The 22645-nt window shown below is 45.9% G+C and overlaps 6 non-coding genes across 6 annotated transcripts; all 6 read right to left on the reverse strand.

Moving 5' to 3' along the window:
- Positions 1–1263: 1263 nt before the first annotated feature.
- On the reverse strand, positions 1264–1336 carry trnak-uuu (transfer RNA lysine (anticodon UUU)). The gene has a single exon. It is a non-coding gene; the product is annotated as a tRNA-Lys (tRNA).
- A 4384-nt stretch (positions 1337–5720) lies between these two features.
- trnak-uuu (transfer RNA lysine (anticodon UUU)) lies at positions 5721–5793 on the reverse strand. The gene has a single exon. It is a non-coding gene; the product is annotated as a tRNA-Lys (tRNA).
- A 2300-nt stretch (positions 5794–8093) lies between these two features.
- trnak-uuu (transfer RNA lysine (anticodon UUU)) lies at positions 8094–8166 on the reverse strand. Its single transcript has one exon. It is a non-coding gene; the product is annotated as a tRNA-Lys (tRNA).
- A 2300-nt stretch (positions 8167–10466) lies between these two features.
- trnak-uuu (transfer RNA lysine (anticodon UUU)) lies at positions 10467–10539 on the reverse strand. Its single transcript has one exon. It is a non-coding gene; the product is annotated as a tRNA-Lys (tRNA).
- A 4393-nt stretch (positions 10540–14932) lies between these two features.
- trnak-uuu (transfer RNA lysine (anticodon UUU)) lies at positions 14933–15005 on the reverse strand. Its single transcript has one exon. It is a non-coding gene; the product is annotated as a tRNA-Lys (tRNA).
- A 2300-nt stretch (positions 15006–17305) lies between these two features.
- Positions 17306–17378, reverse strand: trnak-uuu (transfer RNA lysine (anticodon UUU)). The gene has a single exon. It is a non-coding gene; the product is annotated as a tRNA-Lys (tRNA).
- Positions 17379–22645: the final 5267 nt, after the last annotated feature.

Below are 22645 nucleotides of genomic sequence, written 5' to 3' on the forward strand. Positions count from 1 at the left end.
TCTCCTGCAGTTCTTCGTTCTTTCCACTGCTAGCGCTGCCTCTGTGAAGGCGGATGGTGCTTGTGAGAAGTCAACAGCGTGTCCACCGAAAAGGGTGTCTGACTCCTGGTTTTGGATCCGGAAGGGTTGATAACAAACCGAAACGGTTACAATACGATACCGCTTAGATTAACTGTGGATATGTATTGTGATCGTGCTCGGCTCAGGTGTGCGTTCAGTCCGCACACAAAACGTTTCGGTCGCGAAACGTCTAATCAAATCGAATAAAACGGCGGGGATAGCATGTTTGATCCGTGTGCTATTGTTTTTCAACAATTCTAATGCCCTTTGTAACGTTTAACCACTGTGTTGAATAGAGCTTGTTATAGGATATTGTGAACTGAACCTACTTTGCTGTGAATTTATATTTACTGCGAATAGTTTATTGTGTCTGGTCTTGGTCTGTCTGCACTAAATAAATGATTTGCATCAAGTAATTATTTAGTTTGTCTGTCTACTTTTTTACCTAACCACTAAAGGCCACTCCTTGCACTTCACACATTTGCCCTTTTAATTACTCCCTTACTGACATACGTTAACATGCAATGTGCGTGTGATAATAGTTTTAGCAGCCTGTTGCCATTCAGGTGAGACAATACCTAGTAAATCCTTTTTTTTTTTCCATGTTGGTGCGCCGCAAAGGTTTTTGGTCTCAGCAAAGTGTGCCGTGGCATTAAAACGCTTGGGAACCACTGGCTTGGCTTGTTGGGCATCCAGGTATGCACTGAGATTACGATCGGCATGATGATTGTCGTTCTCAGGGGAATTGTGTTTCTTTGCTGATCACGTTCTCTGTCGCTTTTTACACAGTTCTTACAAGTGGCACATTGGGGATGAGGAGCAGTGCATGCTGACACGCATAGCTGTGGACTTCTGCATGGTATGGGGCCACAGGTGATTCCAAGTATTTCAAGACGCCAGCAAATGTGTGGACACATTGAGTAGGTTGTGTTGGCCCAACCCTCACAGATTGTGCCAAGTCAAGTAGAGATGCATGTTGTCCTGTTCTAAAGTGACACGTCGTCAACAGCAAAAACATCTCTCAGAGTTCCTGGCTTGACTTGCCTCTGGAAGACAACACTGGCCAGGCTGGATATTTGCCGAAGGAAGCAAAGAGGACAGGACACCTCGCCTAGACTCAACTGCGTATCTCATTGTTTTTCCGAGGAAGGCCGTCCAGGCTTTTCACCATCATGGCCCTCGGTCAACAAGGTCTCAACACTGCGCCCGAACAGGGACTTGAACCCTGGACCCTCAGATTAAAAGTCTGATGCTCTACCGTCTGAGCTACCCGGGCTTCAGTGAAGTGCTTCACAATGTGTTGGCTTCATGATTGTTCCAGACCGCTTTCTGGCCGGTTTAGAAAACTGGGCTCAGGGTGAAAAGGGTCACATGCAATACGAGATGTTTGGGCAATGCGAGTTCTCGACAACAAATCCGAATTGCAGGGGTTTTCTCCTTGTCCTCATGCAATTCCAATGGCTTGACATTTGGGAGCTCGTCCAAAACCGACGCCAAACCATAAGCACGGCTTCCTTCGAGACGGAATTGAACCAGCGCCCTAAGGGTGCCCGCTGCCTTAAACCTACAGTCCTCCGCTCTAACAACTGAGCTACCGAAGGGAAGCTCCTCACCGCCTTTCCCTGGCAGTCTCAGTGGCCGTGCAAAGCCAAGAAGCACCGTGGCTTGGCTCAGTGGTTTTCAACCCGTGTGCCGTGAGGACTACCCAATTGTGTCGTGAGATTTTTATCCCCTCCAAAATATGATGTCATTTTTTTGGGTCAACTTCATACATCTTGTATCAAATCAAACTTATTCAAATTTGTGAAAATGTTACATTCATACATCACCTGTAGACAGCGTTTCATAACTGAAATGTTGTGTTTGCCGGACTGAACGCACACCTACACTGAGTCGCAGTGCTATTGAAAGGCAATTGATTAAGGGGACAGATGGTGAATTCCTTTTCATCTTGAACTCTGCTTGTCCTTGTTCTAAGTTGGACTGGTGAACGAAATCGATTTTATCAATATTATTCAATGTGTTTGTTCTTGCCCTTTTGGTAGGCTTAATTTTTTGATACTGTAACGGAGATGGAGAGGCAGCACCGCCCCTCTCGATTAATATGCGGCCATCTCCGTAGGGGCTGCTGGGAGATAAGAGAAAGGACTGTAAAGAGTGAATTAAGGGCCTGTTCATTGTTATGTATTGATTGTGTACTGTACCGTTGTGTACTGTTGTTGGATGTCTCCTGTTCCTCTAAGTCTCATTTGACTTTGGTTTCCCCCCTCTGCGATGAATAATCGGGCTCTAAATAGCCCCGGCGTTTCTCCTGCAGTTCTTCGTTCTTTCCACTGCTAGCGCTGCCTCTGTGAAGGCGGATGGTGCTTGTGAGAAGTCAACAGCGTGTCCACCGAAAAGGGTGTCTGACTCCTGGTTTTGGATCCGGAAGGGTTGATAACGAACCGAAACGGTTACATTATGATACCGCTTAGATTAACTGTGGATATGTATTGTGATTGTGCTCGGCTCAGGTGTGCGTTCAGTCCGCACACAAAACGTTTCGGTCGCGAAACGTCTAATCAAATCGAATAAAACGGCGGGGATAGCATGTTTGATCCGTGTGCTATTGTTTTTCAACAATTCTAATGCCCTTTGTAACGTTTAACCACTGTGTTGAATAGAGCTTGTTATAGGATATTGTGAACTGAACCTACTTTGCTGTGAATTTATATTTACTGCGAATAGTTTATTGTGTCTGGTCTTGGTCTGTCTGCACTAAATAAATGATTTGCATCAAGTAATTATTTAGTTTGTCTGTCTACTTTTTTACCTAACCACTAAAGGCCACTCCTTGCACTTCACACATTTGCCCTTTTAATTACTCCCTTACTGACATACGTTAACATGCAATGTGCGTGTGATAATAGTTTTAGCAGCCTGTTGCCATTCAGGTGAGACAATACCTAGTAAATCCTTTTTTTTTTTCCATGTTGGTGCGCCGCAAAGGTTTTTGGTCTCAGCAAAGTGTGCCGTGGCATTAAAACGCTTGGGAACCACTGGCTTGGCTTGTTGGGCATCCAGGTATGCACTGAGATTACGATCGGCATGATGATTGTCGTTCTCAGGGGAATTGTGTTTCTTTGCTGATCACGTTCTCTGTCGCTTTTTACACAGTTCTTACAAGTGGCACATTGGGGATGAGGAGCAGTGCATGCTGACACGCATAGCTGTGGACTTCTGCATGGTATGGGGCCACAGGTCATTCCAAGTATTTCAAGACGCCAGCAAATGTGTGGACACATTGAGTAGGTTGTGTTGGCCCAACCCTCACAGATTGTGCCAAGTCAAGTAGAGATGCATGTTGTCCTGTTCTAAAGTGACACGTCGTCAACAGCAAAAACATCTCTCAGAGTTCCTGGCTTGACTTGCCTCTGGCCGGTTTATAAAACTGGGCTCAGGGTGAAAAGGGTCACATGCAATACGAGATGTTTGGGCAATGCGAGTTCTCGACAACAAATCCGAATTGCCGGGGTTTTCTCCTTGTCCTCATGCAATTCCAATGGCTTGACATTTGGGAGCTCGTCCAAAACCGACGCCAAACCATAAGCATGGCTTCCTTCGAGACGGAATTGAACCAGCGCCCTAAGGGTGCCCGCTGCCTTAAACCTACAGTCCTCCGCTCTAGCAACTGAGCTACCGAAGGGAAGCTCCTCACCGCCTTTCCCTGGCAGTTTCAGTGGCCGTGCAAAGCCAAGAAGCACCGTGGCTTGGCTCAGTGGTTTTCAACCCGTGTGCCGTGAGGACTACCCAATTGTGTCGTGAGATTTTTATCCCCTCCAAAATATGATGTCATTTTTTTGGGTCAACTTCATAAATCTTGTATCAAATCAAACTTATTCAAATTTGTGAAAATGTTACATTCATACATCACCTGTAGAAAGCGTTTCATAACTGAAATGTTGTGTTTGCCGGACTGAACGCACACCTACACTGAGTCGCAGTGCTATCAGTGGTACTGAAAGGCAATTGATTAAGGGGACAGATGGTGAATTCCTTTTCATCTTGAACTCTGCTTGTCCTTGTTCTAAGTTGGACTGGTGAACGAAATCGATTTTATCAATATTATTCAATGTGTTTGTTCTTGCCCTTTTGGTAGGCTTAATTTTTTGATACTGTAACGGAGATGGAGAGGCAGCACCGCCCCTCTCGATTAATATGCGGCCATCTCCGTAGGGGCTGCTGGGAGATAAGAGAAAGGACTGTAAAGAGTGAATTAAGGGCCTGTTCATTGTTATGTATTGATTGTGTACTGTACCGTTGTGTACTGTTGTTGGATGTCTCCTGTTCCTCTAAGTCTCATTTGACTTTGGTTTCCCCCCTCTGCGATGAATAATCGGGCTCTAAATAGCCCCGGCGTTTCTCCTGCAGTTCTTCGTTCTTTCCACTGCTAGCGCTGCCTCTGTGAAGGCGGATGGTGCTTGTGAGAAGTCAACAGCGTGTCCACCGAAAAGGGTGTCTGACTCCTGGTTTTGGATCCGGAAGGGTTGATAACAAACCGAAACGGTTACAATACGATACCGCTTAGATTAACTGTGGATATGTATTGTGATCGTGCTCGGCTCAGGTGTGCGTTCAGTCCGCACACAAAACGTTTCGGTCGCGAAACGTCTAATCAAATCGAATAAAACGGCGGGGATAGCATGTTTGATCCGTGTGCTATTGTTTTTCAACAATTCTAATGCCCTTTGTAACGTTTAACCACTGTGTTGAATAGAGCTTGTTATAGGATATTGTGAACTGAACCTACTTTGCTGTGAATTTATATTTACTGCGAATAGTTTATTGTGTCTGGTCTTGGTCTGTCTGCACTAAATAAATGATTTGCATCAAGTAATTATTTAGTTTGTCTGTCTACTTTTTTACCTAACCACTAAAGGCCACTCCTTGCACTTCACACATTTGCCCTTTTAATTACTCCCTTACTGACATACGTTAACATGCAATGTGCGTGTGATAATAGTTTTAGCAGCCTGTTGCCATTCAGGTGAGACAATACCTAGTAAATCCTTTTTTTTTTTCCATGTTGGTGCGCCGCAAAGGTTTTTGGTCTCAGCAAAGTGTGCCGTGGCATTAAAACGCTTGGGAACCACTGGCTTGGCTTGTTGGGCATCCAGGTATGCACTGAGATTACGATCGGCATGATGATTGTCGTTCTCAGGGGAATTGTGTTTCTTTGCTGATCACGTTCTCTGTCGCTTTTTACACAGTTCTTACAAGTGGCACATTGGGGATGAGGAGCAGTGCATGCTGACACGCATAGCTGTGGACTTCTGCATGGTATGGGGCCACAGGTGATTCCAAGTATTTCAAGACGCCAGCAAATGTGTGGACACATTGAGTAGGTTGTGTTGGCCCAACCCTCACAGATTGTGCCAAGTCAAGTAGAGATGCATGTTGTCCTGTTCTAAAGTGACACGTCGTCAACAGCAAAAACATCTCTCAGAGTTCCTGGCTTGACTTGCCTCTGGAAGACAACACTGGCCAGGCTGGATATTTGCCGAAGGAAGCAAAGAGGACAGGACACCTCGCCTAGACTCAACTGCGTATCTCATTGTTCCGAGGAAGGCCGTCCAGGCTTTTCACCATCATGGCCCTCGGTCAACAAGGTCTCAACACTGCGCCCGAACAGGGACTTGAACCCTGGACCCTCAGATTAAAAGTCTGATGCTCTACCGGCTGAGCTACCCGGGCTTCAGTGAAGTGCTTCACAATGTGTTGGCTTCATGATTGTTCCAGACCGCTTTCTGGCCGGTTTAGAAAACTGGGCTCAGGGTGAAAAGGGTCACATGCAATACGAGATGTTTGGGCAATGCGAGTTCTCGACAACAAATCCGAATTGCCGGGGTTTTCTCCTTGTCCTCATGCAATTCCAATGGCTTGACATTTGGGAGCTCGTCCAAAACCGACGCCAAACCATAAGCACGGCTTCCTTCGAGACGGAATTGAACCAGCGCCCTAAGGGTGCCCGCTGCCTTAAACCTACAGTCCTCCGCTCTAACAACTGAGCTACCGAAGGGAAGCTCCTCACCGTCTTTCCCTGGCAGTCTCAGTGGCCGTGCAAAGCCAAGAAGCACCGTGGCTTGGCTCAGTGGTTTTCAACCCGTGTGCCGTGAGGACTACCCAATTGTGTCGTGAGATTTTTATCCCCTCCAAAATATGATGTCATTTTTTTGGGTCAACTTCATACATCTTGTATCAAATCAAACTTATTCAAATTTGTGAAAATGTTACATTCATACATCACCTGTAGACAGCGTTTCATAACTGAAATGTTGTGTTTGCCGGACTGAACGCACACCTACACTGAGTCGCAGTGCTATCAGTGGTACTGAAAGGCAATTGATTAAGGGGACAGATGGTGAATTCCTTTTCATCTTGAACTCTGCTTGTCCTTGTTCTAAGTTGGACTGGTGAACGAAATCGATTTTATCAATATTATTCAATGTGTTTGTTCTTGCCCTTTTGGTAGGCTTAATTTTTTGATACTGTAACGGAGATGGAGAGGCAGCACCGCCCCTCTCGATTAATATGCGGCCATCTCCGTAGGGGCTGCTGGGAGATAAGAGAAAGGACTGTAAAGAGTGAATTAAGGGCCTGTTCATTGTTATGTATTGATTGTGTACTGTACCGTTGTGTACTGTTGTTGGATGTCTCCTGTTCCTCTAAGTCTCATTTGACTTTGGTTTCCCCCCTCTGCGATGAATAATCGGGCTCTAAATAGCCCCGGCGTTTCTCCTGCAGTTCTTCGTTCTTTCCACTGCTAGCGCTGCCTCTGTGAAGGCGGATGGTGCTTGTGAGAAGTCAACAGCGTGTCCACCGAAAAGGGTGTCTGACTCCTGGTTTTGGATCCGGAAGGGTTGATAACAAACCGAAACGGTTACAATACGATACCGCTTAGATTAACTGTGGATATGTATTGTGATCGTGCTCGGCTCAGGTGTGCGTTCAGTCCGCACACAAAACGTTTTGGTCGCGAAACGTCTAATCAAATCGAATAAAACGGCGGGGATAGCATGTTTGATCCGTGTGCTATTGTTTTTCAACAATTCTAATGCCCTTTGTAACGTTTAACCACTGTGTTGAATAGAGCTTGTTATAGGATATTGTGAACTGAACCTACTTTGCTGTGAATTTATATTTACTGCGAATAGTTTATTGTGTCTGGTCTTGGTCTGTCTGCACTAAATAAATGATTTGCATCAAGTAATTATTTAGTTTGTCTGTCTACTTTTTTACCTAACCACTAAAGGCCACTCCTTGCACTTCACACATTTGCCCTTTTAATTACTCCCTTACTGACATACGTTAACATGCAATGTGCGTGTGATAATAGTTTTAGCAGCCTGTTGCCATTCAGGTGAGACAATACCTAGTAAATCCTTTTTTTTTTTCCATGTTGGTGCGCCGCAAAGGTTTTTGGTCTCAGCAAAGTGTGCCGTGGCATTAAAACGCTTGGGAACCACTGGCTTGGCTTGTTGGGCATCCAGGTATGCACTGAGATTACGATCGGCATGATGATTGTCGTTCTCAGGGGAATTGTGTTTCTTTGCTGATCACGTTCTCTGTCGCTTTTTACACAGTTCTTACAAGTGGCACATTGGGGATGAGGAGCAGTGCATGCTGACACGCATAGCTGTGGACTTCTGCATGGTATGGGGCCACAGGTCATTCCAAGTATTTCAAGACGCCAGCAAATGTGTGGACACATTGAGTAGGTTGTGTTGGCCCAACCCTCACAGATTGTGCCAAGTCAAGTAGAGATGCATGTTGTCCTGTTCTAAAGTGACACGTCGTCAACAGCAAAAACATCTCTCAGAGTTCCTGGCTTGACTTGCCTCTGGAAGACAACACTGGCCAGGCTGGATATTTGCCGAAGGAAGCAAAGAGGACAGGACACCTCGCCTAGACTCAACTGCGTATCTCATTGTTCCGAGGAAGGCCGTCCAGGCTTTTCACCATCATGGCCCTCGGTCAACAAGGTCTCAACACTGCGCCCGAACAGGGACTTGAACCCTGGACCCTCAGATTAAAAGTCTGATGCTCTACCGGCTGAGCTACCCGGGCTTCAGTGAAGTGCTTCACAATGTGTTGGCTTCATGATTGTTCCAGACCGCTTTCTGGCCGGTTTAGAAAACTGGGCTCAGGGTGAAAAGGGTCACATGCAATACGAGATGTTTGGGCAATGCGAGTTCTCGACAACAAATCCGAATTGCCAGGGTTTTCTCCTTGTCCTCATGCAATTCCAATGGCTTGACATTTGGGAGCTCGTCCAAAACCGACGCCAAACCATAAGCACGGCTTCCTTCGAGACGGAATTGAACCAGCGCCCTAAGGGTGCCCGCTGCCTTAAACCTACAGTCCTCCGCTCTAACAACTGAGCTACCGAAGGGAAGCTCCTCACCGCCTTTCCCTGGCAGTCTCAGTGGCCGTGCAAAGCCAAGAAGCACCGTGGCTTGGCTCAGTGGTTTTCAACCCGTGTGCCGTGAGGACTACCCAATTGTGTCGTGAGATTTTTATCCCCTCCAAAATATGATGTCATTTTTTTGGGTCAACTTCATACATCTTGTATCAAATCAAACTTATTCAAATTTGTGAAAATGTTACATTCATACATCACCTGTAGACAGCGTTTCATAACTGAAATGTTGTGTTTGCCGGACTGAACGCACACCTACACTGAGTCGCAGTGCTATCAGTGGTACTGAAAGGCAATTGATTAAGGGGACAGATGGTGAATTCCTTTTCATCTTGAACTCTGCTTGTCCTTGTTCTAAGTTGGACTGGTGAACGAAATCGATTTTATCAATATTATTCAATGTGTTTGTTCTTGCCCTTTTGGTAGGCTTAATTTTTTGATACTGTAACGGAGATGGAGAGGCAGCACCGCCCCTCTCGATTAATATGCGGCCATCTCCGTAGGGGCTGCTGGGAGATAAGAGAAAGGACTGTAAAGAGTGAATTAAGGGCCTGTTCATTGTTATGTATTGATTGTGTACTGTACCGTTGTGTACTGTTGTTGGATGTCTCCTGTTCCTCTAAGTCTCATTTGACTTTGGTTTCCCCCCTCTGCGATGAATAATCGGGCTCTAAATAGCCCCGGCGTTTCTCCTGCAGTTCTTCGTTCTTTCCACTGCTAGCGCTGCCTCTGTGAAGGCGGATGGTGCTTGTGAGAAGTCAACAGCGTGTCCACCGAAAAGGGTGTCTGACTCCTGGTTTTGGATCCGGAAGGGTTGATAACAAACCGAAACGGTTACAATACGATACCGCTTAGATTAACTGTGGATATGTATTGTGATCGTGCTCGGCTCAGGTGTGCGTTCAGTCCGCACACAAAACGTTTCGGTCGCGAAACGTCTAATCAAATCGAATAAAACGGCGGGGATAGCATGTTTGATCCGTGTGCTATTGTTTTTCAACAATTCTAATGCCCTTTGTAACGTTTAACCACTGTGTTGAATAGAGCTTGTTATAGGATATTGTGAACTGAACCTACTTTGCTGTGAATTTATATTTACTGCGAATAGTTTATTGTGTCTGGTCTTGGTCTGTCTGCACTAAATAAATGATTTGCATCAAGTAATTATTTAGTTTGTCTGTCTACTTTTTTACCTAACCACTAAAGGCCACTCCTTGCACTTCACACATTTGCCCTTTTAATTACTCCCTTACTGACATACGTTAACATGCAATGTGCGTGTGATAATAGTTTTAGCAGCCTGTTGCCATTCAGGTGAGACAATACCTAGTAAATCCTTTTTTTTTTTCCATGTTGGTGCGCCGCAAAGGTTTTTGGTCTCAGCAAAGTGTGCCGTGGCATTAAAACGCTTGGGAACCACTGGCTTGGCTTGTTGGGCATCCAGGTATGCACTGAGATTACGATCGGCATGATGATTGTCGTTCTCAGGGGAATTGTGTTTCTTTGCTGATCACGTTCTCTGTCGCTTTTTACACAGTTCTTACAAGTGGCACATTGGGGATGAGGAGCAGTGCATGCTGACACGCATAGCTGTGGACTTCTGCATGGTATGGGGCCACAGGTCATTCCAAGTATTTCAAGACGCCAGCAAATGTGTGGACACATTGAGTAGGTTGTGTTGGCCCAACCCTCACAGATTGTGCCAAGTCAAGTAGAGATGCATGTTGTCCTGTTCTAAAGTGACACGTCGTCAACAGCAAAAACATCTCTCAGAGTTCCTGGCTTGACTTGCCTCTGGAAGACAACACTGGCCAGGCTGGATATTTGCCGAAGGAAGCAAAGAGGACAGGACACCTCGCCTAGACTCAACTGCGTATCTCATTGTTCCGAGGAAGGCCGTCCAGGCTTTTCACCATCATGGCCCTCGGTCAACAAGGTCTCAACACTGCGCCCGAACAGGGACTTGAACCCTGGACCCTCAGATTAAAAGTCTGATGCTCTACCGGCTGAGCTACCCGGGCTTCAGTGAAGTGCTTCACAATGTGTTGGCTTCATGATTGTTCCAGACCGCTTTCTGGCCGGTTTAGAAAACTGGGCTCAGGGTGAAAAGGGTCACATGCAATACGAGATGTTTGGGCAATGCGAGTTCTCGACAACAAATCCGAATTGCCGGGGTTTTCTCCTTGTCCTCATGCAATTCCAATGGCTTGACATTTGGGAGCTCGTCCAAAACCGACGCCAAACCATAAGCACGGCTTCCTTCGAGACGGAATTGAACCAGCGCCCTAAGGGTGCCCGCTGCCTTAAACCTACAGTCCTCCGCTCTAACAACTGAGCTACCGAAGGGAAGCTCCTCACCACCTTTCCCTGGCAGTCTCAGTGGCCGTGCAAAGCCAAGAAGCACCGTGGCTTGGCTCAGTGGTTTTCAACCCGTGTGCCGTGAGGACTACCCAATTGTGTCGTGAGATTTTTATCCCCTCCAAAATATGATGTCATTTTTTTGGGTCAACTTCATAAATCTTGTATCAAATCAAACTTATTCAAATTTGTGAAAATGTTACATTCATACATCACCTGTAGAAAGCGTTTCATAACTGAAATGTTGTGTTTGCCGGACTGAACGCACACCTACACTGAGTCGCAGTGCTATCAGTGGTACTGAAAGGCAATTGATTAAGGGGACAGATGGTGAATTCCTTTTCATCTTGAACTCTGCTTGTCCTTGTTCTAAGTTGGACTGGTGAACGAAATCGATTTTATCAATATTATTCAATGTGTTTGTTCTTGCCCTTTTGGTAGGCTTAATTTTTTGATACTGTAACGGAGATGGAGAGGCAGCACCGCCCCTCTCGATTAATATGCGGCCATCTCCGTAGGGGCTGCTGGGAGATAAGAGAAAGGACTGTAAAGAGTGAATTAAGGGCCTGTTCATTGTTATGTATTGATTGTGTACTGTACCGTTGTGTACTGTTGTTGGATGTCTCCTGTTCCTCTAAGTCTCATTTGACTTTGGTTTCCCCCCTCTGCGATGAATAATCGGGCTCTAAATAGCCCCGGCGTTTCTCCTGCAGTTCTTCGTTCTTTCCACTGCTAGCGCTGCCTCTGTGAAGGCGGATGGTGCTTGTGAGAAGTCAACAGCGTGTCCACCGAAAAGGGTGTCTGACTCCTGATTTTGGATCCGGAAGGGTTGATAACAAACCGAAACGGTTACAATACGATACCGCTTAGATTAACTGTGGATATGTATTGTGATCGTGCTCGGCTCAGGTCTGCGTTCAGTCCGCACACAAAACGTTTCGGTCGCGAAACGTCTAATCAAATCGAATAAAACGGCGGGGATAGCATGTTTGATCCGTGTGCTATTGTTTTTCAACAATTCTAATGCCCTTTGTAACGTTTAACCACTGTGTTGAATAGAGCTTGTTATAGGATATTGTGAACTGAACCTACTTTGCTGTGAATTTATATTTACTGCGAATAGTTTATTGTGTCTGGTCTTGGTCTGTCTGCACTAAATAAATGATTTGCATCAAGTAATTATTTAGTTTGTCTGTCTACTTTTTTACCTAACCACTAAAGGCCACTCCTTGCACTTCACACATTTGCCCTTTTAATTACTCCCTTACTGACATACGTTAACATGCAATGTGCGTGTGATAATAGTTTTAGCAGCCTGTTGCCATTCAGGTGAGACAATACCTAGTAAATCCTTTTTTTTTTTCCATGTTGGTGCACCGCAAAGGTTTTTGGTCTCAGCAAAGTGTGCCGTGGCAATAAAACGCTTGGGAACCACTGGCTTGGCTTGTTGGGCATCCAGGTATGCACTGAGATTACGATCGGCATGATGATTGTCGTTCTCAGGGGAATTGTGTTTCTTTGCTGATCACGTTCTCTGTCGCTTTTTACACAGTTCTTACAAGTGGCACATTGGGGATGAGGAGCAGTGCATGCTGACACGCATAGCTATGGACTTCTGCATGGTATGGGGCCACAGGTCATTCCAAGTATTTCAAGACGCCAGCAAATGTGTGGACACATTGAGTAGGTTGTGTTGGCCCAACCCTCACAGATTGTGCCAAGTCAAGTAGAGATGCATGTTGTCCTGTTCTAAAGTGACACGTCGTCAACAGCAAAAACATCTCTCAGAGTTCCTGGCTTGACTTGCCTCTGGCCGGTTTATAAAACTGGGCTCAGGGTGAAAAGGGTCACATGCAATACGAGATGTTTGGGCAATGCGAGTTCTCGACAACAAATCCGAATTGCCGGGGTTTTCTCCTTGTCCTCATGCAATTCCAATGGCTTGACATTTGGGAGCTCGTCCAAAACCGACGCCAAACCATAAGCACGACTTCCTTCGAGACGGAATTGAACCAGTGCCCTAAGGGTGCCCGCTGCCTTAAACCTACAGTCCTCCGCTCTAACAACTGAGCTACCGAAGGGAAGCTCCTCACCGCCTTTCCCTGGCAGTCTCAGTGGCCGTGCAAAGCCAAGAAGCACCGTGGCTTGGCTCAGTGGTTTTCAACCCGTGTGCCGTGAGGACTACCCAATTGTGTCGTGAGATTTTTATCCCCTCCAAAATATGATGTCATTTTTTTGGGTCAACTTCATAAATCTTGTATCAAATCAAACTTATTCAAATTTGTGAAAATGTTACATTCATACATCACCTGTAGAAAGCGTTTCATAACTGAAATGTTGTGTTTGCCGGACTGAACGCACACCTACACTGAGTCGCAGTGCTATCAGTGGTACTGAAAGGCAATTGATTAAGGGGACAGATGGTGAATTCCTTTTCATCTTGAACTCTGCTTGTCCTTGTTCTAAGTTGGACTGGTGAACGAAATCGATTTTATCAATATTATTCAATGTGTTTGTTCTTGCCCTTTTGGTAGGCTTAATTTTTTGATACTGTAACGGAGATGGAGAGGCAGCACCGCCCCTCTCGATTAATATGCGGCCATCTCCGTAGGGGCTGCTGGGAGATAAGAGAAAGGACTGTAAAGAGTGAATTAAGGGCCTGTTCATTGTTATGTATTGATTGTGTACTGTACCGTTGTGTACTGTTGTTGGATGTCTCCTGTTCCTCTAAGTCTCATTTGACTTTGGTTTCCCCCCTCTGCGATGAATAATCGGGCTCTAAATAGCCCCGGCGTTTCTCCTGCAGTTCTTCGTTCTTTCCACTGCTAGCGCTGCCTCTGTGAAGGCGGATGGTGCTTGTGAGAAGTCAACAGCGTGTCCACCGAAAAGGGTGTCTGACTCCTGGTTTTGGATCCGGAAGGGTTGATAACAAACCGAAACGGTTACAATACGATACCGCTTAGATTAACTGTGGATATGTATTGTGATCGTGCTCGGCTCAGGTGTGCGTTCAGTCCGCACACAAAACGTTTCGGTCGCGAAACGTCTAATCAAATCGAATAAAACGGCGGGGATAGCATGTTTGATCCGTGTGCTATTGTTTTTCAACAATTCTAATGCCCTTTGTAACGTTTAACCACTGTGTTGAATAGAGCTTGTTATAGGATATTGTGAACTGAACCTACTTTGCTGTGAATTTATATTTACTGCGAATAGTTTATTGTGTCTGGTCTTGGTCTGTCTGCACTAAATAAATGATTTGCATCAAGTAATTATTTAGTTTGTCTGTCTACTTTTTTACCTAACCACTAAAGGCCACTCCTTGCACTTCACACATTTGCCCTTTTAATTACTCCCTTACTGACATACGTTAACATGCAATGTGCGTGTGATAATAGTTTTAGCAGCCTGTTGCCATTCAGGTGAGACAATACCTAGTAAATCCTTTTTTTTTTTCCATGTTGGTGCACCGCAAAGGTTTTTGGTCTCAGCAAAGTGTGCCGTGGCAATAAAACGCTTGGGAACCACTGGCTTGGCTTGTTGGGCATCCAGGTATGCACTGAGATTACGATCGGCACGATGACTGTCGTTCTCAGGGGAATTGTGTTTGTTTGCTGATCACGTTCTCTGTCGCTTTTTACACAGTTCTTACAAGTGGCACATTGGGGATGAGGAGCAGTGCATACTGACACGCATAGCTGTGGACTTCTGCATGGGATTGGGCCACAGGTCATTCCAAGTATTTCAAGACGCCAGCAAATATGTGGACACATTGAGTAGGTTGTGTTGGCCCAACCCTCACAGATTGTGCCAAGTCAAGTAGAGATGCATGTTGTCCTGTTCTAAAGTGACACGTCGTCAACAGCAAAAATATCTCTCAGAGTTCCTGGCTTGACTTGCCTCTGGAAGACAACACTTGCCAGGCTGGATATTTGCCGAAGGAAGCAAAGAGGACAGGACACCTCGCCTTGACGCAACTGCGTATCTCATTGTCCCGAGGAAGGCCGTCCAGGCTTTTCACCATCATGGCCCTCGGTCAACAAGGTCTCAACTCTGCGCCCGAACAGGGACTTGAACCCTGGACCCTCAGATTAAAAGTCTGATGCTCTACCGGCTGAGCTACCCGGGCTTCAGTGAAGTGCTTCACAATGTGTTGGCTTCATGATTGTTCCAGACCGCTTTCTGGCCGGTTTAGAAAACTGGGCTCAGGGTGAAAAGGGTCACATGCAATACGAGATGTTTGGGCAATGCGAGTTCTCGACAACAAATCCGAATTGCCAGGGTTTTCTCCTTGTCCTCATGCAATTCCAATGGCTTGACATTTGGGAGCTCGTCCAAAACCGACGCCAAACCATAAGCACGGCTTCCTTCGAGACGGAATTGAACCAGCGCCCTAAGGGTGCCCGCTGCCTTAAACCTACAGTCCTCCGCTCTAACAACTGAGCTACCGAAGGGAAGCTCCTCACCGCCTTTCCCTGGCAGTCTCAGTGGCCGTGCAAAGCCAAGAAGCACCGTGGCTTGGCTCAGTGGTTTTCAACCCGTGTGCCGTGAGGACTACCCAATTGTGTCGTGAGATTTTTATCCCCTCCAAAATATGATGTCATTTTTTTGGGTCAACTTCATACATCTTGTATCAAATCAAACTTATTCAAATTTGTGAAAATGTTACATTCATACATCACCTGTAGACAGCGTTTCATAACTGAAATGTTGTGTTTGCCGGACTGAACGCACACCTACACTGAGTCGCAGTGCTATCAGTGGTACTGAAAGGCAATTGATTAAGGGGACAGATGGTGAATTCCTTTTCATCTTGAACTCTGCTTGTCCTTGTTCTAAGTTGGACTGGTGAACGAAATCGATTTTATCAATATTATTCAATGTGTTTGTTCTTGCCCTTTTGGTAGGCTTAATTTTTTGATACTGTAACGGAGATGGAGAGGCAGCACCGCCCCTCTCGATTAATATGCGGCCATCTCCGTAGGGGCTGCTGGGAGATAAGAGAAAGGACTGTAAAGAGTGAATTAAGGGCCTGTTCATTGTTATGTATTGATTGTGTACTGTACCGTTGTGTACTGTTGTTGGATGTCTCCTGTTCCTCTAAGTCTCATTTGACTTTGGTTTCCCCCCTCTGCGATGAATAATCGGGCTCTAAATAGCCCCGGCGTTTCTCCTGCAGTTCTTCGTTCTTTCCACTGCTAGCGCTGCCTCTGTGAAGGCGGATGGTGCTTGTGAGAAGTTAACAGCGTGTCCACCGAAAAGGGTGTCTGACTCCTGGTTTTGGATCCGGAAGGGTTGATAACAAACCGAAACGGTTACAATACGATACCGCTTAGATTAACTGTGGATATGTATTGTGATCGTGCTCGGCTCAGGTGTGCGTTCAGTCCGCACACAAAACGTTTCGGTCGCGAAACGTCTAATCAAATCGAATAAAACGGCGGGGATAGCATGTTTGATCCGTGTGCTATTGTTTTTCAACAATTCTAATGCCCTTTGTAACGTTTAACCACTGTGTTGAATAGAGCTTGTTATAGGATATTGTGAACTGAACCTACTTTGCTGTGAATTTATATTTACTGCGAATAGTTTATTGTGTCTGGTCTTGGTCTGTCTGCACTAAATAAATGATTTGCATCAAGTAATTATTTAGTTTGTCTGTCTACTTTTTTACCTAACCACTAAAGGCCACTCCTTGCACTTCACACATTTGCCCTTTTAATTACTCCCTTACTGACATACGTTAACATGCAATGTGCGTGTGATAATAGTTTTAGCAGCCTGTTGCCATTCAGGTGAGACAATACCTAGTAAATCCTTTTTTTTTTTCCATGTTGGTGCGCCGCAAAGGTTTTTGGTCTCAGCAAAGTGTGCCGTGGCATTAAAACGCTTGGGAACCACTGGCTTGGCTTGTTGGGCATCCAGGTATGCACTGAGATTACGATCGGCATGATGATTGTCGTTCTCAGGGGAATTGTGTTTCTTTGCTGATCACGTTCTCTGTCGCTTTTTACACAGTTCTTACAAGTGGCACATTGGGGATGAGGAGCAGTGCATGCTGACACGCATAGCTGTGGACTTCTGCATGGTATGGGGCCACAGGTCATTCCAAGTATTTCAAGACGCCAGCAAATGTGTGGACACATTGAGTAGGTTGTGTTGGCCCAACCCTCACAGATTGTGCCAAGTCAAGTAGAGATGCATGTTGTCCTGTTCTAAAGTGACACGTCGTCAACAGCAAAAACATCTCTCAGAGTTCCTGGCTTGACTTGCCTCTGGAAGACAACACTGGCCAGGCTGGATATTTGCCGAAGGAAGCAAAGAGGACAGGACACCTCGCCTAGACTCAACTGCGTATCTCATTGTTCCGAGGAAGGCCGTCCAGGCTTTTCACCATCATGGCCCTCGGTCAACAAGGTCTCAACACTGCGCCCGAACAGGGACTTGAACCCTGGACCCTCAGATTAAAAGTCTGATGCTCTACCGGCTGAGCTACCCGGGCTTCAGTGAAGTGCTTCACAATGTGTTGGCTTCATGATTGTTCCAGACCGCTTTCTGGCCGGTTTAGAAAACTGGGCTCAGGGTGAAAAGGGTCACATGCAATACGAGATGTTTGGGCAATGCGAGTTCTCGACAACAAATCCGAATTGCCGGGGTTTTCTCCTTGTCCTCATGCAATTCCAATGGCTTGACATTTGGGAGCTCGTCCAAAACCGACGCCAAACCATAAGCACGGCTTCCTTCGAGACGGAATTGAACCAGCGCCCTAAGGGTGCCCGCTGCCTTAAACCTACAGTCCTCCGCTCTAACAACTGAGCTACCGAAGGGAAGCTCCTCACCACCTTTCCCTGGCAGTCTCAGTGGCCGTGCAAAGCCAAGAAGCACCGTGGCTTGGCTCAGTGGTTTTCAACCCGTGTGCCGTGAGGACTACCCAATTGTGTCGTGAGATTTTTATCCCCTCCAAAATATGATGTCATTTTTTTGGGTCAACTTCATAAATCTTGTATCAAATCAAACTTATTCAAATTTGTGAAAATGTTACATTCATACATCACCTGTAGAAAGCGTTTCATAACTGAAATGTTGTGTTTGCCGGACTGAACGCACACCTACACTGAGTCGCAGTGCTATCAGTGGTACTGAAAGGCAATTGATTAAGGGGACAGATGGTGAATTCCTTTTCATCTTGAACTCTGCTTGTCCTTGTTCTAAGTTGGACTGGTGAACGAAATCGATTTTATCAATATTATTCAATGTGTTTGTTCTTGCCCTTTTGGTAGGCTTAATTTTTTGATACTGTAACGGAGATGGAGAGGCAGCACCGCCCCTCTCGATTAATATGCGGCCATCTCCGTAGGGGCTGCTGGGAGATAAGAGAAAGGACTGTAAAGAGTGAATTAAGGGCCTGTTCATTGTTATGTATTGATTGTGTACTGTACCGTTGTGTACTGTTGTTGGATGTCTCCTGTTCCTCTAAGTCTCATTTGACTTTGGTTTCCCCCCTCTGCGATGAATAATCGGGCTCTAAATAGCCCCGGCGTTTCTCCTGCAGTTCTTCGTTCTTTCCACTGCTAGCGCTGCCTCTGTGAAGGCGGATGGTGCTTGTGAGAAGTCAACAGCGTGTCCACCGAAAAGGGTGTCTGACTCCTGATTTTGGATCCGGAAGGGTTGATAACAAACCGAAACGGTTACAATACGATACCGCTTAGATTAACTGTGGATATGTATTGTGATCGTGCTCGGCTCAGGTCTGCGTTCAGTCCGCACACAAAACGTTTCGGTCGCGAAACGTCTAATCAAATCGAATAAAACGGCGGGGATAGCATGTTTGATCCGTGTGCTATTGTTTTTCAACAATTCTAATGCCCTTTGTAACGTTTAACCACTGTGTTGAATAGAGCTTGTTATAGGATATTGTGAACTGAACCTACTTTGCTGTGAATTTATATTTACTGCGAATAGTTTATTGTGTCTGGTCTTGGTCTGTCTGCACTAAATAAATGATTTGCATCAAGTAATTATTTAGTTTGTCTGTCTACTTTTTTACCTAACCACTAAAGGCCACTCCTTGCACTTCACACATTTGCCCTTTTAATTACTCCCTTACTGACATACGTTAACATGCAATGTGCGTGTGATAATAGTTTTAGCAGCCTGTTGCCATTCAGGTGAGACAATACCTAGTAAATCCTTTTTTTTTTTCCATGTTGGTGCACCGCAAAGGTTTTTGGTCTCAGCAAAGTGTGCCGTGGCAATAAAACGCTTGGGAACCACTGGCTTGGCTTGTTGGGCATCCAGGTATGCACTGAGATTACGATCGGCATGATGATTGTCGTTCTCAGGGGAATTGTGTTTCTTTGCTGATCACGTTCTCTGTCGCTTTTTACACAGTTCTTACAAGTGGCACATTGGGGATGAGGAGCAGTGCATGCTGACACGCATAGCTATGGACTTCTGCATGGTATGGGGCCACAGGTCATTCCAAGTATTTCAAGACGCCAGCAAATGTGTGGACACATTGAGTAGGTTGTGTTGGCCCAACCCTCACAGATTGTGCCAAGTCAAGTAGAGATGCATGTTGTCCTGTTCTAAAGTGACACGTCGTCAACAGCAAAAACATCTCTCAGAGTTCCTGGCTTGACTTGCCTCTGGCCGGTTTATAAAACTGGGCTCAGGGTGAAAAGGGTCACATGCAATACGAGATGTTTGGGCAATGCGAGTTCTCGACAACAAATCCGAATTGCCGGGGTTTTCTCCTTGTCCTCATGCAATTCCAATGGCTTGACATTTGGGAGCTCGTCCAAAACCGACGCCAAACCATAAGCACGACTTCCTTCGAGACGGAATTGAACCAGTGCCCTAAGGGTGCCCGCTGCCTTAAACCTACAGTCCTCCGCTCTAACAACTGAGCTACCGAAGGGAAGCTCCTCACCGCCTTTCCCTGGCAGTCTCAGTGGCCGTGCAAAGCCAAGAAGCACCGTGGCTTGGCTCAGTGGTTTTCAACCCGTGTGCCGTGAGGACTACCCAATTGTGTCGTGAGATTTTTATCCCCTCCAAAATATGATGTCATTTTTTTGGGTCAACTTCATAAATCTTGTATCAAATCAAACTTATTCAAATTTGTGAAAATGTTACATTCATACATCACCTGTAGAAAGCGTTTCATAACTGAAATGTTGTGTTTGCCGGACTGAACGCACACCTACACTGAGTCGCAGTGCTATCAGTGGTACTGAAAGGCAATTGATTAAGGGGACAGATGGTGAATTCCTTTTCATCTTGAACTCTGCTTGTCCTTGTTCTAAGTTGGACTGGTGAACGAAATCGATTTTATCAATATTATTCAATGTGTTTGTTCTTGCCCTTTTGGTAGGCTTAATTTTTTGATACTGTAACGGAGATGGAGAGGCAGCACCGCCCCTCTCGATTAATATGCGGCCATCTCCGTAGGGGCTGCTGGGAGATAAGAGAAAGGACTGTAAAGAGTGAATTAAGGGCCTGTTCATTGTTATGTATTGATTGTGTACTGTACCGTTGTGTACTGTTGTTGGATGTCTCCTGTTCCTCTAAGTCTCATTTGACTTTGGTTTCCCCCCTCTGCGATGAATAATCGGGCTCTAAATAGCCCCGGCGTTTCTCCTGCAGTTCTTCGTTCTTTCCACTGCTAGCGCTGCCTCTGTGAAGGCGGATGGTGCTTGTGAGAAGTCAACAGCGTGTCCACCGAAAAGGGTGTCTGACTCCTGGTTTTGGATCCGGAAGGGTTGATAACAAACCGAAACGGTTACAATACGATACCGCTTAGATTAACTGTGGATATGTATTGTGATCGTGCTCGGCTCAGGTGTGCGTTCAGTCCGCACACAAAACGTTTCGGTCGCGAAACGTCTAATCAAATCGAATAAAACGGCGGGGATAGCATGTTTGATCCGTGTGCTATTGTTTTTCAACAATTCTAATGCCCTTTGTAACGTTTAACCACTGTGTTGAATAGAGCTTGTTATAGGATATTGTGAACTGAACCTACTTTGCTGTGAATTTATATTTACTGCGAATAGTTTATTGTGTCTGGTCTTGGTCTGTCTGCACTAAATAAATGATTTGCATCAAGTAATTATTTAGTTTGTCTGTCTACTTTTTTACCTAACCACTAAAGGCCACTCCTTGCACTTCACACATTTGCCCTTTTAATTACTCCCTTACTGACATACGTTAACATGCAATGTGCGTGTGATAATAGTTTTAGCAGCCTGTTGCCATTCAGGTGAGACAATACCTAGTAAATCCTTTTTTTTTTTCCATGTTGGTGCACCGCAAAGGTTTTTGGTCTCAGCAAAGTGTGCCGTGGCAATAAAACGCTTGGGAACCACTGGCTTGGCTTGTTGGGCATCCAGGTATGCACTGAGATTACGATCGGCACGATGACTGTCGTTCTCAGGGGAATTGTGTTTGTTTGCTGATCACGTTCTCTGTCGCTTTTTACACAGTTCTTACAAGTGGCACATTGGGGATGAGGAGCAGTGCATACTGACACGCATAGCTGTGGACTTCTGCATGGGATTGGGCCACAGGTCATTCCAAGTATTTCAAGACGCCAGCAAATATGTGGACACATTGAGTAGGTTGTGTTGGCCCAACCCTCACAGATTGTGCCAAGTCAAGTAGAGATGCATGTTGTCCTGTTCTAAAGTGACACGTCGTCAACAGCAAAAATATCTCTCAGAGTTCCTGGCTTGACTTGCCTCTGGAAGACAACACTTGCCAGGCTGGATATTTGCCGAAGGAAGCAAAGAGGACAGGACACCTCGCCTTGACGCAACTGCGTATCTCATTGTCCCGAGGAAGGCCGTCCAGGCTTTTCACCATCATGGCCCTCGGTCAACAAGGTCTCAACTCTGCGCCCGAACAGGGACTTGAACCCTTGGTTGGTTAGGGTTAGGGTTAGGGTTAGGGTTAGGGTTAGGGTTAGGGTTAGGGTTAGGGTTAGGGTTAGGGTTAGGGTTAGGGTTAGGGTTAGGGTTAGGGTTAGGGTTAGGGTTAGGGTTAGGGTTAGGGTTAGGGTTAGGGTTAGGGTTAGGGTTAGGGTTAGGGTTAGGGTTAGGGTTAGGGTTAGGGTTAGGGTTAGGGTTAGGGTTAGGGTTAGGGTTAGGGTTAGGGTTAGGGTTAGGGTTAGGGTTAGGGTTAGGGTTAGGGTTAGGGTTAGGGTTAGGGTTAGGGTTAGGGTTAGGGTTAGGGTTAGGGTTAGGGTTAGGGTTAGGGTTAGGGTTAGGGTTAGGGTTAGGGTTAGGGTTAGGGTTAGGGTTAGGGTTAGGGTTAGGGTTAGGGTTAGGGTTAGGGTTAGGGTTAGGGTTAGGGTTAGGGTTAGGGTTAGGGTTAGGGTTAGGGTTAGGGTTAGGGTTAGGGTTAGGGTTAGGGTTAGGGTTAGGGTTAGGGTTAGGGTTAGGGTTAGGGTTAGGGTTAGGGTTAGGGTTAGGGTTAGGGTTAGGGTTAGGGTTAGGGTTAGGGTTAGGGTTAGGGTTAGGGTTAGGGTTAGGGTTAGGGTTAGGGTTAGGGTTAGGGTTAGGGTTAGGGTTAGGGTTAGGGTTAGGGTTAGGGTTAGGGTTAGGGTTAGGGTTAGGGTTAGGGTTAGGGTTAGGGTTAGGGTTAGGGTTAGGGTTAGGGTTAGGGTTAGGGTTAGGGTTAGGGTTAGGGTTAGGGTTAGGGTTAGGGTTAGGGTTAGGGTTAGGGTTAGGGTTAGGGTTAGGGTTAGGGTTAGGGTTAGGGTTAGGGTTA

The sequence above is a fragment of the Amia ocellicauda genome, unplaced genomic scaffold (genome assembly GCF_036373705.1).
Source record: "Amia ocellicauda isolate fAmiCal2 unplaced genomic scaffold, fAmiCal2.hap1 HAP1_SCAFFOLD_127, whole genome shotgun sequence".
Lineage (NCBI taxonomy): Eukaryota > Metazoa > Chordata > Actinopteri > Amiiformes > Amiidae > Amia > Amia ocellicauda.